This window comes from Meleagris gallopavo, chromosome 3 (assembly GCF_000146605.3).
Source record: "Meleagris gallopavo isolate NT-WF06-2002-E0010 breed Aviagen turkey brand Nicholas breeding stock chromosome 3, Turkey_5.1, whole genome shotgun sequence".
Lineage (NCBI taxonomy): Eukaryota > Metazoa > Chordata > Aves > Galliformes > Phasianidae > Meleagris > Meleagris gallopavo.
Window position 1 is genome coordinate 79,401,882 of NC_015013.2, and position 19,618 is coordinate 79,421,499.

Genomic DNA, 19,618 nt, shown 5'->3' on the forward strand with positions numbered 1-19,618 from the left:
ATGTCTGACTTCAGGGCAGATTATTTATAACACAGCAAAAGCAGCAATAAAAGATATTATAGGCTGGCTAAGAGAGTTGAAAAACTGATAAAGTTCTCTGATACTACAGTAAGAAAGATGCATTAGAAATATTTAAGATAAAAAATAGTTCAACCCCGATTAGAGTTTACTTGGCATTGTTGGAGCAGTAGATTAAATATTTCCATCATAGCCTCTCTAATGGAAGGCGTAACATTAGCAAACTCTGTATATGAATGTGGAAAGCCTAGAAAGTTGATCATTGAATTACACACAGGGAAGATTCAAACCACATGCTCTACACATGTGTTCAAAATGAATGATGCACCTATTTCCCCATCCAGGACAAGAATATATCTTGTGCAAGGATTTACTTCATCAAATAGGTTTAATATTAAGACCTGAAAGACCTGTTATTAAGGGTCATTGACCTCCTGTCTGTTCTGATTGCAAAGGCATCCTCCTGCTGAATTATTCATAGCCATGTTCATGTTTTATTTTAAATAGAATTTAATATTTAACTTGTACATTTGCATAGTTTACTGCATGGTCATCTTCTGTTTGCCAGGCCTGCAAGTTTCAGGACACAGCAGCCTGTACTGACTTCCAGACAAACTTCCTACCTCCATTTGCAGAGGTTACTCTGCAAAAAAAGAAAAAAGAAAAAAGAAAAAAATAAGATTGTCATATTCATATTAAATTAAAAAAAAAAAAGAAGATGAATGTTCTGTCTGCCAAGGACCCAAAGGCGCTCCTTTCTCTTGGACGCACATATTAAAGAAATGAATTTAGCTTTCTTAGGTTATTTAAAACCTCAATCATTTGGATGTTTATTAGATACAGGAAAGACATTGTGAAGATTTATTTTTTATGCCTTGTATTTTGTTATGCAAGATGTTAAATCAGCCACCTGAGTACAAAAAGAAACAGAAAGTCACAAAATATTAGCAAACCACAGTATCTCTTGTTCCACGAGAAATCTGTGGGAGAAGGAAGAAAAGGGTGGTGGTCTCACCTTACTAGAGCATCCTTCCCATAGGAGAGAAAGAGAAGCAAACGTTCCCTCTGGAAAACAATGAGTCTCTGTCAACACTGAACAATGGCAAGGTGGTTTAAGGCAACTAAGTACCGTGACACACAGGCTATCAGTGCATGGTGTGCTGTAGCTGGGACTCAGGTATCAGTGAACAGGGAATCATGACCTGTAACAGAGTTGGCTCTATTTGTGACCGTTGCCTCCAGACGGAATGTACAGGGGGTTGCATTTGTGCTGAGGGAGCTCTAGAAATTGGATGTGGCTATCTCATGCAATGTGGATAATGGGCAAGTCTTGTCATGAGAGCAGATTTGTTCTCTCCTGACTTCTGAAGTTACCCCAAAGGAGGGAAAAAGAGCCAGACCATTAATCCACTTACCCTTGCACCAGCCTGCAGCACTGGCTGGATGCACTGAGGGATGGTGCAGCCTACGTGCGCAAACCTGTATGTTCAGGATCTGCACGAGGGATTGTGCCTCAGGGGTCACAAACCCTTCTCTGGAGCTTCTCTGGCTGCTTACTGCTCCTCAAAGGCCCTGGGCTTGTCAGCCTACAGCAGTAGCACAAGACCCTGCCAAGACTTCCATGGTTCTTCAGACTGAGATCACCAACCTTCATCACACTCTCTTCCCTACAGCCAGGAACCAAGAAAGTCTCGAGAGAGGGTGAGATGTGGGAAGTGATACCAGGAAATGCGTTGGGACTAAATCTCAGCATTCTTGCTGAAGAGCTCTTATCCAGGCTGAATCATGCTAGCTGAATACAAGAAAACAGTTCCACACAACTTCAATATCATCAGCCTTAAAATTGTGACAGCAATAAAACAGTGGGCTGTTATCACTGCTGTAACAGTACAAATTAACTGCGAGTTTTTAAAAAGATCTGCAACATAGCTCAACAAATTACTGGCAGAAGCAAATAAATAATTAATCCAGCTGAAAATGTCTCCCAAAATGCACTAGTTCATCGCTACAACAAGCAAGTGCTTGGTTTTAAACAATACAGCAGTGTATGCTCTTCCCCTAATGGACGTTCTTATTTTCAAAATTAATTACTCTAGCAAGACTGAGAAATGTAAAATGCAAAATGTTTTTGCCATATTTTTGTCAGAGCTGAAAAAATAATTTGTACTTCTTTTTAAATTAAAAAAAAATCCCTCTCATTTATCCTTGTGCTTTAATTAGCTATAATGCAAGGAGAAGATTTGTTATGCTACTTCTGCAAACAAAATAAGGCTATCAAATCTCATCTAACAGCTTTTTCACAACATTTTAGTAATATGGTTTTCTGAACTAAGTGCTGATATTTTTCCTTTATTCAACAAATAGCCAATGGATACCCCAAGGCCTGGTAAGGTTCTGCCTTTTATAATTTTTTTAATTCAGTGATGCTTTAGTTAAGGTATGACTCCACGGAAGTGTGTTTACAACTCAAGAGAGCAGACTTTACAAAGATAAACAAGCTCTATTCAAACAAGCTGTGTTGTATGGCATATGAAAAGACAGTGGAGGTCATGGTTCCAAAGCAGCCTCTGAGCAGGCTGGTAGTCAGATCCACATTTCAGCCAAGTTTCCCAGCTGGAATATTAATACAGGTAGGAATCAGTTTCAGTCCATTCTGCACAGTGCTCAGTGTATTGAATTTAACACACCAGAATTGAGAAAATGAGGCATCCAAATAACTTTTTCACTACTATAACTACTTTTTTAAGCCAGGACTAGTAAAAGGTTTTCAGAAACAGTTGAAGAGGAAACTCATCATTATGGAAGTAGGAAGAAAATGCAAAGATAAAGTAATCAGGAAAGTTTGGGAGAAGATTATAAGGGAATAGTGCGGTCAGTTGTGTCAATAACTGTATCAGTAGAAAATAAGCAGGGTAGACTTCCAGCCTTATGGCAAATCTTGTATCAACATCAAACATTGGATGGCAGAGCACAGTTATTTTCAGTAAACAGTTTAACATAAATGATTATTTAACATGACATGTAGTCTTGGAAAATCTGGAAGCTCTAAATAAATGTGAACTGTATATCATTTGGTGGAAGATATATACCATTTGTTCAGGAATTAGTAAAGATTAAGTCATGGGAAATTACAACAGAGGAGGTGGAAAGAAACATTTTCTTGTGTAAACTAACAGAACGGGTATTTATTTCATCACTGTAATGTATTTTGTCCTACAAATACAAGATATTCAACTCCAGAAATATGTGGGGTCACTTCTAGATAGAAAAAGTAAAATAAGGATGGGAAATCTCCCTTAGAAAGCAGAATTCAGTATAGAAGCTCTTTTCCTGATTGTGTAACTCAGCCATCTCACTAAGATACCAAAATCAATATGATTTACTTGGAAGAAGTTCTTCTTGTAGACCAGAACACCTTGGTTGTAGCATGTGTTTGGGTTCATAACTGTGCTTGGGCCCAAGTGTCCGCCTTCTCCACTGCCAGTGGCCCTTCTTTTCTCTTGCTATTTTAATTACTTGTAGATCACAATAGATAGCAAAGAATTTGCAAAGATTACACTGAACAGTGAAAACATTCAGATACCACTGGCAAGCTGAGATGAGTTCTGCTGGTATTAATGGAAATTAATTCTCTGAAGTATGTACAGAGTTATATACATTATAGGTAGAAAACTAACCCAGGCAATGAAAGTCATCAGAAACAAAGGGCAAACTATTTTCAGTTTCAGTCTCATTAAGAAAACTAACTCTCCAAACATGTGAAGGTTTTTAGGAAGCAAGATGAGCACTATAGACCAGACTGGGAAACAAGTGAAGAAAGAAGGTTGACTGGGAGAGGAGGGAAGAGAAAGTAGAATCAGCAGCGGATTTTTATAGTATTCATCCACAATACAAAATATTACTCCAAGTTTGTAAAGGGTACCAAGGTTTTTGCAGGCTCGTGGCCCCAGCTGCACTTCTACTCAGAATTAAAATAACCCAAATCAATCAAAACACCAATTTAATAAAAAGGAGGAAAGCTAAAAGACTGTGCAGGCACACTTATTGCATACTATTATTAAGTTAATGGAATTTAAATAATTAATGCTGGGATGTACAGATCGTCATTTATCAAAGACAAGTTGTAACTTCTTTGGAAAAATGTCTAAGCAGCTTCAAAAAAAACAGGTCAACTGAAACCTCTTTGTCCCACCCCTCCCACATCTCACTTAAATGACAGTTTATTTACCAACAAGAGCAAAGTTATCTCTATTAACTGGATTGATCTGCACTGATATCAGTACAATATGAGGCTATACAACTTTGCTGAAACCACAGCATTTGCAGTAGGGGAGGGATAAAACCGAAGAGTTTTGTCTATCTCACCACAGACAGCAGAGTGGTCTGGTGCAGATCCTGCCGCTTGCCCACTGCATTTACCTCCAAGAGCCTCAGCAGGCAGTTACAGAAGCCACTAGAAAAGCAAAAGCATTCTCCTTTACTGCTATGGTTATCCACAAACCTGCAGGCTCCAATAGCATTCAAGCAGATATTATTAGATATTTCATATCTCATTTCTACTCCAGCCAGAGCAGGCCATGGTGCAGATCAAGCTGCAGTTCTGTAGTGGAGCACTGGAGAAGCCCATTCTTCTAGCACATAATCCATGCGGGGGAAAAAAGGCTGTTAATTAAAGATGGAGGAAGAACTACAGATGTACCCATCCATGACGCTCAATTCTCCAGATGCCCATTCACTTTTCCCTCACTGCCACTATTCCGCCACTGTTAGGTGCTGAAAGGTGAGGGCTGGAAAGAGTGAGAGAGGTAGAGCATAATCTGATGGACAGAAGAGTGAGCAGCTGTAATAGCATCACTGCATTCACTTGGATGGGGGAAGCACTATGCTTCTATGCTGCTGTGTATGTAGCAATGGAGTTGTCCTGATCCTTCTACCACAAGTTGTCAGCAATAAGGGAAGAACAAAACATACAATGAACCGGAACACCTCCTTGGACTAAGAAAATAATATATAACACCACAGAACATGAATCAGCCACCTCCAACTCTTCCCTCAGTAAATATACGGCCAAGAACCTGGCCAAAAATTAAAGCCACTATGGAAAGAAATTTCAAATCAGACCAAATCTCTCCCAGATCATTAGTTTTCTTCATAATCTTGTTCTAAAGATTATCAAAGCACTTCATCATCCTTAGAATAACAGTTTCTTTTCTTCTTTCAGCTATTTTATGCTTACCTGTCATCACAAAACTTAGTGACTCATTCTGGTTGGTCAGATCTTGAAAGGAATGTCCAGATGATGGACTTCCCCTGAACTGCGCAAAGACAAACCTCTATATCAGTAGCACATCTGCAAGAACTTTAATTTCATGCCATTGTTTTGACCCTCCGAGCTAAAAGACTCCTCTAAGACAAGTCCATGAAAAAATTCTACCCAGAGCAAGACCACAGTAAATTGAAAAATTAAGTTGATGTTATAATGCCTCCAAATATTGGCATAGGTGCACCTGTGTGGGCAAGTGAAAACTTTTAAATCTTCATTTTATGTGGTTCAAAGGTAGGATGCAACTACAGAACACAGAAAAGTTTGATGGAACTGGATAATCTTTAAGGTCTCTTTCAACCTAATCCATTCTATGGGTTGGTGTATGGTCTATATACACTGTAAGCACAACAGTAGATATAAAGTCAATTATGGACACAAAATGTCATTAATTAGGCTTAAATGATGGTATGTTCTCAGCAAGAGCAAGGGTTCAAATTTTTCTGAAGTGGAAGAAGTTTTAGTAATATTTAAATGATGTTTAAATTTTATTCCTTTTGATCTATTCCAGACTTGCTTTTGACTCAGCAAGTCGATACCAACATGCAGCCAGCTGTGCTGATTTGTGTTTTGTCTTTCTAGAACTCTAGTGCAAAATTCCCTTTTTGTGTTCCTCCACCCTCTTTCTCTTTTCTTTTTTTTTTTTTGAGTTTCTGACAAACCTCAAGTCACATCCAAACCAAAAATAATTATATTTTGAACGAGATCAAGCCCCATGACCTCATTCTGAACGTGACCAAGTGAGTCCAGCAGTTCCACTGCCTCTGGTGCTTAAGAGCAGTCCCCTTTTTCCATTGGTTCAACTGAATGACAGCAAACTCACACACTCCAAGGAGGTTATTTTTCAGTGTCTAAACTTTTGGCAAAGAGCTCATTGTACTTCTCATAATATGTCTGGAGTTACAGGAGATCTCCAGACTATTGGATCATTTTATGTATTTAGAAACATCTGTATTTAAGAAGTTCAGGTCACCTCTATGAGTATTTGTTCTACAAGCCACTGGCTATTAAGGAATCAAAGCATGGCAAGTTTGTTAGATGCCTTTTTCCAAGCAAGGCTGCTACAGAGACTCCAGCAAATCACACATTAACATTACAGCAGATTACTTGGCAAGCTGAAATTCAACAGTGCCAAATACATTTTAATAAGATGAAACATAATATTTTATCTACGTTTTATCATTTAAATGCTTTTGTAATCAATGTCTATGTTTAACGTGGGAATTTAACAATAAGGAAAACATTAATCTTTTTGTTTACAATTTACAGCTCAGAGGTAAGGAGGAGATATCTGCAATGCGTTGCTTTTTGTGGTTGAGCTCTGCAATTTAGCTCATTGCTGGTTATTAAAATGTGACACAATGTCCTGTTCAATTTGGAAATTTTCAAAGCATTTCAAATTCTGTGTTAAAAAGTTCACTGTCCACCAAGAAACATTTTTACATAAAGTTTAAGGTACGTCTTCCTCCGTAAAAGCCTGTAGGTTTAAAGACAGAATTTTTAATTAGGTTTTACTAAAAAGAATGACAAATTTTACAAAATCAGTTAGCCTCACAACATTGAGTATTCTTTTGAGTCATATATACCGGCCATTTCATAACTGATATAAACAGAGTTTTTAAGATATTTGAGATTTGAACAACAGCGTCTGATCACCCACCTATTTTTCATACAATTATCTATTCATAAATCAGAAAAAATACATTCATTTTTCATGATTTTTAAAGCGCATGTATCAGATACTTTATCCTGCATACATGCCCATTGTCAAAAAAGTCTGTTGTCATTTCTTTTTTTCTTATGGGAAAAGGATAGACATACCTTTTCCAGTATTATCTTTGCTTGAAGTGAAAGTAGCTCCCATACTCCACTTCTGAACTTTCTAAAACCAAAGATGATTATCATCCTTGTTTCATTATATAGGGATTGAATAATCTCTTTTTAAGCATACAAAATGTAATTTTTCTGCATTCAACAAAGATGGGGCAATATTTTAGTATGCAGTATAATTTTAGTGTCGTTGTCTCTAAATCAGAAATAATTTCTTATAAACGTAATTGTCCTATTGTACTTTAAGCCTTTTTTATTTTCATGCCTTGTATTTATGCAATATCTTTTACTGTTGTGAGCCTGAAGTTACAATTTTCTTTGCATCCCTTTTCTTCTGACAATATCTAAAATAAAAATAATATAGAAGAAATGGAGGATAGCACAAAAAGGGAACCTTTTACCACTTACATTTCACATTTTTATAAAGATTTATGAGGATAAAGCAAAACACTTCAGGGATCATATCTGTATCTCTAACTGTTGCTAACTTTGCCTCATCATTTTTAATGGAATATTTCTTGCCTTACACACATGTAAATGAGAACACAGTCAGATCCAATTTATTTTCTTGTATACTGAAAGCGCTGCCAATATTGAGTGAGAATCACAGGTCATTGCAGTTTACTATCAGCAATTAGGATGGTGCTGAGCTTTTCTTTTATGATGAGATTAATTTGTAAGTGTGTTGTATTCTTATTACTCAGTCAGTATTTGATAAATAACCTTTCATATCCTCATAATGTTAATCTTATATATCCATCTAGTATATTTAATCTATCACATTAGTCCTCAATTTGAAACAAATATTCTCCATTATCAAATTTTTCATGATTCTGTTCTAATATTATGAGGACCGGGCCAGCTCTCATATCTGGTGTAAAACATGTATGCTAGCGAGCTGGCAACAATTCAAGGACTAATAGCACAAGTAGACCTACAGTTGCCCAAGTCCTGGGCAGCTATGCAAGGAAATACAACAGGAATCAATACTGTATTTCACATGCAAGGTTTGCAGCAAGATATTCTCAAAGAGTACATAGTCTTTGGACTTCATAAAAAAAAATAACATCTGGAGTTATTTTTCCGGTTATCTTGTAGATTAACAGTGATGACCCTTCTCAGTATGTAAAAGTTGCAAGCTAAGTGATCTCTCCTGCTTAGGGAGATTTCAAATTGCATTTTCTACCTTCTCAGTGAATGTGTAAGTGACAAAGATATAAAAAAACTACATGGAAATATATTATCAGATATTCTTCTCTGTTCAGTGTCTTTAAATTTGCATGGAATAATTAAATATTCACTGGGACAAAGCAGAGCAGTATGTGATCATCACTCTATTAGACTCGTATTCCTGGGGAAACTCAATTGACAAGGTATCAGTACTTCATTCTTTGTTTCAATTTATATTAAGATGTTCTGAGATTTAATTGAGCCCAAGATATTGGATCAGTAGATAACACCGAGACAAAACACGCATCTTAATCAGTAGGGTGAAGATTTGTGATCATGTACTTGGTCATCATACTGAGATCAAGAGGATGGTTAGAGGGTGTCAGTCTCATGGTTTTAGCAGCTGTATAGAATGTGAAAGCAAATTCAAATTTAAGTATGAATTTTACTTTAATCTTCTGTGTTTCATGTTGATGCTCTGTTGACTAAGCCTTAATAAGAGTGGAAAGAAAAAGAAAGGAAACATTTCTGCATCCCTCTGCTGGTGGAAGTGCTGGAGGAGTCACTTCACTCCAAGATGGAGTCTCAGATTACCACTTCCAATTGAAGACAGATCTATCCATGCTACAGCATGGTATTCCATCGGCCAAAGGCATTGACGCAGCTCACAGAGCTATCCTGAGACTCAGCCACCATTCAGATTTGTGCAGACATGGCACAGTGCATGCACACTGCTTGTGTACTTCTATTGCAATGCTGTGCTCTCAGTCAAGTATGTCTGTACAAGAGCCCCACTCCCTCTGTTTCAAGGGACAGCACATATGAGATGAGCTCAGAGTTTAGCATACACTGGGCATACTTTTATTATTCTGCTTCTCCTGAAGCATTCCAGTGTTTTACTCAATGATGCCATCCAAAGCTCTCCAGGTCATCTTGCACTTCTTCATAGCTCTCATTCACAATTTATAATTTGTACTGTACTGTCTGAATTCCTCAGTACATTTTAGGGATCTTATTTTCAGAGATTTTGGTTTTACATGAATCCTATTCATGGTCTATCTGAAAAGCATGCATAAAATTTTGGTTGCTCTCCTTCACTTAAAATTAAAGATTTCTCTCAGAAAACAATTAATTTTAGGCAGGTAAAAAGTGTATTACTGAATCTTCTTATCACTCTTCAGAAGGAAATATATTTCTAATATATCTTTACGATATGACTTTTTCAATCAAAAATTTGTTTCAGTAGAAATGTTTAAAACAGTCAATCAGCTATTAAAATGTTTTATTCTAAGTTGGTTTTCTACAATGCTAACAATTATTTGTGCTGTATTAATTTGCTACCTAGGTGCCCTCAGCATCCTGGCTCAGTTGCTCTCAGCTCTGTGACTCCATTAGTGTTCTTCTCTTAATGAGATGCTAATCTGCTTAATGTGGTTACTTGTCTGATGGCTTTTGACGGCTTCTAAAAATATTGTGGATAGCTGCTAAGCCTGTTGATATCTGACATAATAAAAAGAAAACAAATGTATAACCACTTAGTATGGAAACTTATGTAAGAATTTTCTTTGACAGCTTCTTTTCAGTCATTCTCTTCTCGTACTTCCTGAAGAATAGTTTTCCTAAAATATAACTTCACACATTTTTATATCCTCCAGATATGTATTTTTTTATGGATATCCTTCAAAACTGGATGCAATGATCTCATTACATTTGTCTAACCACTAAGGAATTATTTTTCAGTATGAAATAAAGAAAGAGGAAAAAAGAAGTAAAGTGTTTCAGTGAAATAACAAACACTGGGGAGAGTTCACACAGTCCACTTGTTGGCATATGGCTGTTGTGCTTAAATAAGGATGCTGGTTTCACTGATCTTAGTAGATTGTCAGTAGAGTTAACTAAAGTGGTGCCAAATACCCACTCTGTTGGATATGGAAACTCTGGAAATTAGACTTCTAGTGTGTGTGCAAATATTTTTTGTTATATTAAATACTGCCAATGTAGTCTATGAAGATGAAAACATTCATTTCAGATTAGGCCATTGAGGTAGTTTTACATACTTTGGTGGAAGTCATTTTTCCAGCTGTGAATAGTAAAAAGAAGCAGCACTATGAGCAGCATGAACAATTTAGTAGATTTGTGGATATGTTCAGCAACCTTTCAAAACAAGATTTACAAATATACTGCATTCTTACAAAGGCATACATAAATTTTGTGTTCTTAAGGTACCTTATGTAGACAGGATTTTCAATAATTGTCAATATTTTAATACTGTAAAGAATTTGCAGTGAGAAATTTGGCACAAAGCAAAGCCTACAGATACAGAACTAATGAGATTAGGACTGAGTATAGTAGAACAAAATATTTTGTGTTTGCATTCTTTTTTTCATTTTATTTTTTGGGGGTATACATCAGTAAGTGTAGATATCTATTCAAAATTCAAGACTTGTTGACCTGTCTGTTTTTAAGAAATCACCACTGAGAGCTAAATGTCATTTGTTATGTCATATGAAGCCTTAAAGCTTCATTTTCTAAAGAATTGTCTTCTCCCAGAATGTCAGTGCTCTGTCTAGTTATAAAAGTTTGCCTTCTGTCCAAGGAATGTCTGCTCAGCTCAGTCATGCTTGAGTCTCTTGGAAAGCAAACCAGAAAACTGAACATTAACATCTAAGCTTTTTGTTCTGCTGTTTCTTCTTTTTTTTTCCCCCACAAAGTACTTTCTCTGGTTTTGATGAAGGCAGCAGCACACACCAGAAATATTCAACTAGAATCGCTAGCACTCTCACTTTGTTGTTTTCCTAGCAAGTAAATATCATGTTCCTAACAGGCAATAATTCTGTTTGTCTGTGGCACTTCAAAGATGATTTGTGAGGTTGCTTCTTTTGGAAAGTACTTTTAAAGAAATTTGGAAATCTCTAGACAAATGACAGCACTACCTCTGCTATCTGGATCCCCTCCCAAAAGTGAAGGAATGATAGCCAGACTAATATTAAAACAAATAATTTATTCTACATCTTACTCAGTGTAATAATTCCATACCCAACATGCACGTATTTGAATTATAACCAAGAGTGGGAAAGAGGTCAAAAGATCATACATATTCAGTGTGACAACATAAGTTTGCCAAAATTAGTGTAAGCATTAGGAATTTCCCTGCCAGAAAGTGAAACGTGTCTTTAGGACATTCTGACATCTATAGTGACAAAATGCGTATAAATTACCTAGAGATCCATCAGATGACTTGCAAGAGGTTGAACACCAAGCTACTAGAATTGTAAGAAACCAAATAAACTAAATAAAACCTATTGCCAGGATCCAAAGCAGCTAATTTTATTAGTTGAGGATTGTCATTTGTTTCAAGAGATGATAAGCCAGACTGCACCTCTGGTGTTGTAATTGCTCCATGCAAATTATACCAAAAACTTACCAGGTAGCCTACATCAATTTGTATAGCAGTAAGGCCTTGACCCTAGATATTTAGTCAAAACTTACATTTCCCACACAGATGCATGTTCTTCAAACTGCAAACTAAAGAGTTCCAAAATCTGGGTGGGCCACCAGGCTTACTAGAACATCTCCATTGTTTTTGAGACTGGATTTCATTTAACTTCTGTCTCTTCTCTCTTGAGAAGGATAATACATGTGGACATCTTACGTGAGATGAGAAAAGAACATCCTACGAATTGGCTCAGAGAAAGATGCTCAAGACCAGAGCCAACCTAATCCTATTCAGGAGTGCTTTCCTCACTTCTAGGACAATCTCAAGATTTGCCTGTAAGTAAAGGAAAATGTCATTTTATGCCATCCTTGTGCTACCACATAATCGGATCTGCAGGGATATGTTAGTGATGGCTTCATTTGGTTTGGTTAGGTATGCCATGCATAAGCTCCACTCCCTACCAATGGTACCTTCTTCCCTGGAAACCCTTCGTCAAAGCCCTGTTAAATAGATTCTCCTTCCTCCTTCCAGTAGCCTACTCAGCACAGATTAAGTGGGAGAAAACTCTTTAGGTCCTTGTCTGTATCCCTGTTATTTCCTTGATTGTAAGAACTAGTTATGTTTCTTTTACAGCAGAAACTCCAAGTCGGCATTTGCAGTGTGGACATAGGTAAACAATCTGCAGTAGATGAAGAGTGTGAACACAAGCATCATATCAGGCTCATGTCAAAAACTGCTATGAGATGATAACCACAAACTTACTAAGTGAGCATTCAGCAATGAGTGGCAGTAATGCTTCACTATGCACTGTCTTTTGTAGACATGGTTATTAGCTTGATTATGACGCCTTCACAGTCCTACACTGAGGGCAGAGTTTTGGACATGCATCCTGAAGCTGTCAAGATCTCTTTTTTATCAAATATTTTGCTAAAATCTGAATAAATTATGTCAAGCCTGTTCCTTTTTTTATTTACCCAAGTTACTGATTTTCTCTTCAAAAGCAAAAACAAAAACAAAAACAATCAACCACAAAAAAAAATACACCATGAAATACTTACAAATGTGTATGTTAATTTCCTGTTTACTCATTATCTTTTTTCTCTGATTTACATCATTTCCCTCTGAATACCTAGAATATGTCTTCCTTGACAAGTGACCTTGCCAATTGTACCTGGATTCTTTTCTGTGAGTGTTTAGAGGTAAGTCTTTGAGAATGCTACTGAGGGAGAAAGGAGAATCAGGTAATGAAATGTTCAGGGACTTAGAGATAAGATGCCATTTTGGATTTTGCTACTGACTGACTAGGATTTTGAACTAGGATTGTGATAATCTGTAGAATTACAATTTTTGATCTTCTACCATACACGATACTTTTCTCTCTGAAGCAAGAACTGTTTTTTCTTAGGTATTTGTAAAGAATTTTGCAGAGTAGAATCTAATAAAAGGGAGTATCTTAGTTATATATAACCTAATACATGGAATTAATGAAAATAACAAAACATGGAAGGACACGGGGGAATTGTAAAGTGCGGTATGAAAAGTGAGTCAAACCATAGAAGATGAAAGAAAAGAAAGTAAACTCTGAGGGGTAAAGTCTGAAAGCTCAAGCCTTACTAGTCGTACTCCTTAATACAGATGTAAGGTCATAAAAACTTGTCCCTGTTGTTCAAAGCTAAGGAACAGATCAAGGAAAAGAATTTTATAAGGATTGTATTGGAAATTTCTTTATAAATGCTCAAACAAGCAATCTTTGTTCCCGCAGAGAGGGAACCAGACCCAAATCTTTGTGAAATAGCCTCCATTTATTTATTTCTTAATTATTTTCTTCCTGAATGACTCTGATACATCTGTAAAGACTGACTTAAACCCTCTGTTTTCTCTTTATGACCATGCACGCTATTCTCTTCTGCTATGTTCTGCTTTCAAACCATTTAAGTTCACACAGAAGAATTCTTTTTATTTTTATGGAGTAATTTGCTACGCAGAGGCTGGTCTTTTCATTTTCAGATTTCTAATGTTTTCAAGTATCTAAAACAGGATGGCTTTTTTTTCCAATTTATGGAAAAAAAGCCACACTGGTAGATTTCAGGGTTTAATTTCTTTATAACAATAGATTTAATACAAAACACATTTTTATTGTAATAAAAAAATAAATAAAGGAAGCAATATGCATTTGAAAATTCTGCCAAACAAGGCAATGTTTGTTTATTCTTAACAAGAATATTTAATATAGTTTTATGTCAGTATATATTTTTATGCATATTACATTTAGATATATGTTTGAGTGTATAAACGATGACTGCAATTTAGATTGATTTAACTATAAAGGTCTCTACATCTCACCCATCAAACTAGAAATAAGATTTCTGCTGAGGAACTTTTATGCTACCATTCCTTTTGTTATTGTTCTTTAACTAATCATTTTGACAATTTGCCTTTTTTTCTTGTTACTGGAGGTAGCCTTTCTTTTTCTCCCCGGATCATTATTACCTTGCTGAATAGATCATATCTTCCAGTGTTCTAAGTACAATAGAAGGGTTAGTGTCTTCCTCAAAGACCAACTGATTCAATTTTCTGAATAACGATTAATACGCAGGCATTAATTTTTTGGAAACTAGCCTCCCATTGACATTCAGAAAAGTTGGCCTTAAGAGAATAAGAGACTTCAGAAATCCTTAGATTCAAGTTTCTTCAATGCTGGGATTCCTTGCCAATGGGGTTGCACAAACATTTTGAGCTCATCCAAACCTTAGAGATATGTGTCCCTTAGTTTCACAGTTCTTGGGTTCAGCATTTTTAGTGACCATATATGAGACAGTAGCTATATTACTGAAAGTAACAGATATTTCTTTAAAATTATGTATCACCTCTTTGAGTAATAGAACAACAATATAATAAATGTGATATATTAACAAATATTACAAATATACTGAAATTAATAGGCCTATTTAGACACAAAGGCTCAGCCCATATGTAATAGAATGTCACCTAACTCAATCCAATGTTATACATTAGTGATAGAATTTCCATTCTGCCATAAAGTATTTGAAATAAGTAAGCAGTCTACAATCTGCTTTTTCGTTGCCTAATAGAAAGAAAGTATTGGATTTTATCAGTAAAAGGAGTGGCTTCTATACAAATACCAAAGTTATGGGAAGTTAGTGATAGCCAGAAGGAAGAACAAGTGACAGCACTTCCTGAACTACTGAAATATCTTCTGATTCCTTAACCTGCCTAACAAAGACAAATGTTAGAAGATTTCCCTGCCAGACACAGTAGTATTGTTAACCATTTCAGTAATGGGGGTAAAAAAGGTCACCTACCTCGTGGCATCCTTGTACTGGTTTTTATAAATCTATTCTCTTATAACTTTATTAACTCCATCTTGAAAGCAAGTAAGTTTGTGTTCATGATATTTTTATTGGAAAGCTCTAAAAAGAGTTCATAGTTACAATTGCTGGAAACTCTTTGTCTTCTAGTTTTTCTTTTCTAAAGACCTAGCCGTGTGGATAGCCAACATGGAAGAATAGAAATACTGTAGTATGATATAAACGTATATGAACACAATAAACCTATTGTCTTATCTGTAAGATAATACTGCAGTAACTTTTCATCTTATTGCAAAGGAATATATTGCAGCGGGAGGTAAACTGAGTGGAAATTAATTTTCCTCTTCCAGGAAAGTTTTTGAAATTGCAAAATTCACATTCTACACTGAGCCAAACCCAAGACCTTTCATTTTTTTTTTTTTATATTATTTTTTCCATGGGAAAATAAGAAGAAAACATGATCGGAATAGCTGCAAGTCCAGTAATTTAGGTCTTTCCTCTGGGACATGGGAAACTCAGGTCCAAGTCTACACTGTGAAATAATTCAAACAGGGACTTGAATTTCATTCTCCCACATCCTGGGAGATGTACATAACAGTCAGGTTACTACTGGTTCTGGCTCAATCTCTTTCTGATCAGAAATTCTGCAGTAGACTCCAAGAAATCTTTCCTGTCTAAATGGCATGTACTTTCCATAGAAAGACTGGGTATTGATGAACTGACATTTTCTAACAAGAAATCACTTTGTTGAAAAAAAATTCAGTCTAACTGGAGATACCAGCTCTTAGATGTAATGAAAAAATATGTTCCCCATCACTCTCTGCCCTTAGTGTTTTGGTGGCCCACTGTGCCAGAATAGTGGGGATAGTCTTTGTGTTCTGATCATTTTACCAATTTGGGTAATTATTTTCCCCCCATCTAAGTTTAATCTTACATCTCAATTGGATACAGAATTATTCTTCATTTTATGACTTAAACTATAATGTGCTGTTGTTTTGTACAGTTAAGCAGCTGCTTAGCTCTGTGAAAATAAGAACCATGTGTTCCACCCCAGAAGTGGCTGGCATTTCAGTGGTAAATGAATTCATCCTTGCTTTTTAAACTGTTTTTGGATTCAAGTGTTATGTAGATATAAGATATTTATTGTTTCAGTTTTATTAAGCCTTGCTCCCAGCTAAGAAGACCATAGCCAGAATGTGGAGAAAGGACCACCCCTTATGATCAATAATAGATCAGCATTGGATTCAAAGAGTTCTCCACTGTAGGTAACTAAAAACACATCAGGCAAAAAAAAATTTTTAAAAAATATCTTCAGACAAATAGACAAGTGAAAGAAAAGTGTGACAAACTTCATTTCCAGAAAACATGATACCATTGATCATGATAATCATCAAAATAATCAAGATAATCCTAAGACTTTTAATTGAGGAACTTGTAAATTGCAACAGATCCAGTGTCAAGATGTAAAAGGCAGTGACTGTATCAACAGTATTAGTCTTCTCCTCCAACCTAAAAACATATATAATTATTACATATATAATTCCTTTGAAAATTTGTACTTCTCTTACAAAAGATCTCCATAGGAATATTTTGTGCCTCCATACAAAGTCATTCTCAGGAATGAAGTTTAGAATTTATGAACTCCTTGTGCCAATATTAAGAACAGATTATTTTTCCTGTGTTCCAATTGCATCTAGCTAAGTTAGTACTATTTATAAACCAAAGACTTTTCAAACTGTAGATTTTTTCAGCGACTGCACTGAAAATTAAATTAAGACCTGTAGGCTGTGTCTGGACTTAACCTGCTTTGCACTGAAATCATTTATAAGCTACAGGAGCACCTCCCTCCAGACCATGGTCCTGCCTGACTGAAACCAGGAGAGGTAATAGAAAGAGCACCATATAGTTAGAACACCTTGTCATAATATGGAGATGGACCATAACCACAATGTGCATTTGCATTTAAGAGTGGGGAAGCTCTGAACATAGGCTCTTAAATAAATAATTCAAAGTATTAATAGCAGTTTTCAAGTATGCTTTGGCACAAATACAAACACAGCTCTCACTGACAATCAAGAACTCTTCTGCAGATGCAGAAGTGTTTGGACATTTCATTCTCTGTTGGAGTGTGGGAATACTCAAGGTAACACATTCCATGGCAGAGAGGTGATTCGTGAGCTGACAGCTCTTGCTGGCTGAGAGGCCAACTATAAGTATTCAGGCTTAACTCGTCTGGATAAAAAAAGCAAAATACAATTTGGTAAAGGAGCTGTGTATGACACTAACAGGAAGGAAAGAAACAGTAAAATAGACTGTCTGTTCTTTTTTCCTAGAGGAAGAGGCAAAATCATAAAGTATGCACTTTTTTAAAAAGTAGAGGGATGGCAGCAGGGTGAGTGAGGTGATAGACCCCTTCTACACTGCCCTTTTAAGAGCCCATCTGGAGTACTGCATACAGACCTGGGGACCCAGAACAAGGATGCAGAGCTGTTAAAGAAGATCCAGAGGATGGCCATGAAAATGATCACAGGGTTGGAAAACCTCTTTTACAAAGAAAAGCTGAAGCAACTGATGTTGTTAAGCTTACAGAAAAGAAGACTCCAGGGAGATCTAATTGTGGTCTTCCAGTATCTAAAAGGAGCTAATAAGGAAGGAGAACAAATTTTTACAAGGTCTGATAGTGATAGGACAAGGGGGAATAGTTCTAAACTAAAAGAGGGGAGATTTAAATTAGATGTTAAGGGAAAATTCTTTACTCATAGGTTCATGAGGCACTGGCACAGGCTGCCCAGAGAAGCTGTGGATACCCCTTCCCTGGAAGTGTTTGATGTATTCAGATTGGACGGGGCTCTGGGCAGCCTGATCTGCTGGGTGGTAACTCTGCCCAAGACAGGGGGCTGAAACTAGACGGTCTTTAAGGTCCCTTCCAACACAAACCATTCTATGAATTTATATAAATTGTATTATTCTACTATTCTATTGTTGAACTACTGCTCTCTAAAAGATGAATATTTGCAAATTCTAAAGCCCTGATCAACTGATCACATTAGAAAAGGAGTAAAAATATTTTGTATTTATAAAATACATTTAACACAGGACAATAGTCAATTCAGTTGAAAATTCACATGGGAGTAATGAAAAACACCATCACCTTTCTTCTTAGCAAAGTATGCCATCATCATACCAATAATTTTCTGGAAACTTACTATACCTTAACATATGCGAATTGACTTCTATATGTACTCTTGACTTTACAGAATTGCTAAATTTAAGATTATATGTATTTTTAATCTATTATTTCCTGAAATAAATCAGAAAGAAGATTCATGTATTTCTGGCAATCTAATGTTACGCAAACCATTCCTAAATGACTTATTTTGAATGAAGCTCTAATCCATCCATCCGTGAACCCAATCAAAGTTGTATTCTTTTTCAGTATTCCTCAAACTGTTTACAAGACTGTGACAAATCCACAAAGGTACTGCAGCCCACTGATTTATTTCTTAAAAAGACAGAAGGCCAAACTTCCTGTTCTGCATGTTAATATGTGTACATCTAGAAATGCGTACTTAATAGTCACAGATATTTGTAAGTTGCATGTAGGTATAAGGGTTGATTCTATTTACATTGTGCAATGCCATTAATTCAAACTAATTTGTGTAGCTTTAACTGGGGGCAGAATCTGTCCTAGATAATATTATTGAACTATCTTTTTTTATTTTACAAAGAACAGTGTGGTTCTCTGTTCCAGTTTCAAATCAAAAATCATAGGGTACAACTCTACTGTCATCAGTGGAATCTCAATTACTTACAGCAGGTCTGAATTTATCCCTGAGCATCTATATTCATTTAGCCTTTCTCCCCTGGGGAGAGGAAGAGAGAAGAAAAATGTGACAGGTATTTGTCATATCGCCTAATGCACTACTGGAACAAAATGAGATTCTGTGCTGATGAGTATGGTATAAATGAACTTTAAAGAAACTGACAAACATGAAGGGACATGCAAGGAGTCTTCAAACTACTTTTTGTCTTTCACTGAAGGTCTGCCACTGTCAAAGCCACCAAATAGAGCATGGTGTTCAATAACCAGACACCTGCTTTGTATTTTCTTCCATGATCTACATGATGTCAGCAACACAGCTTACTATGAATGGAGATTTGTATGCCTGATTGGGTAGTAATTAACTCCTTTTATATATAGTATCTTTTTAAAGACAACTCAGTAGGAATGTTATTAATTCGCTCTTTACTAGATGGATGAAAATGTTCATCTCATCTGTGAATATCAATTATTCTTCATCTTAGGTGAGGTAATGTCAGTAATAATGAGTAAGAGTTATTGTTATCCGTACTTCCTTCAGCAACAATTTTGACATATTTGATGCAATATTTTCAAAGTGCGTTTCTAAAGTGGGTGCTGCTTTTTCTGCCTCTCCAAGCCAATTTTCTTTGTTTAGGAAAATGCTATGAAAATAAATAAATAAATAATTGTAAGGGAAATGAAACTGTTCA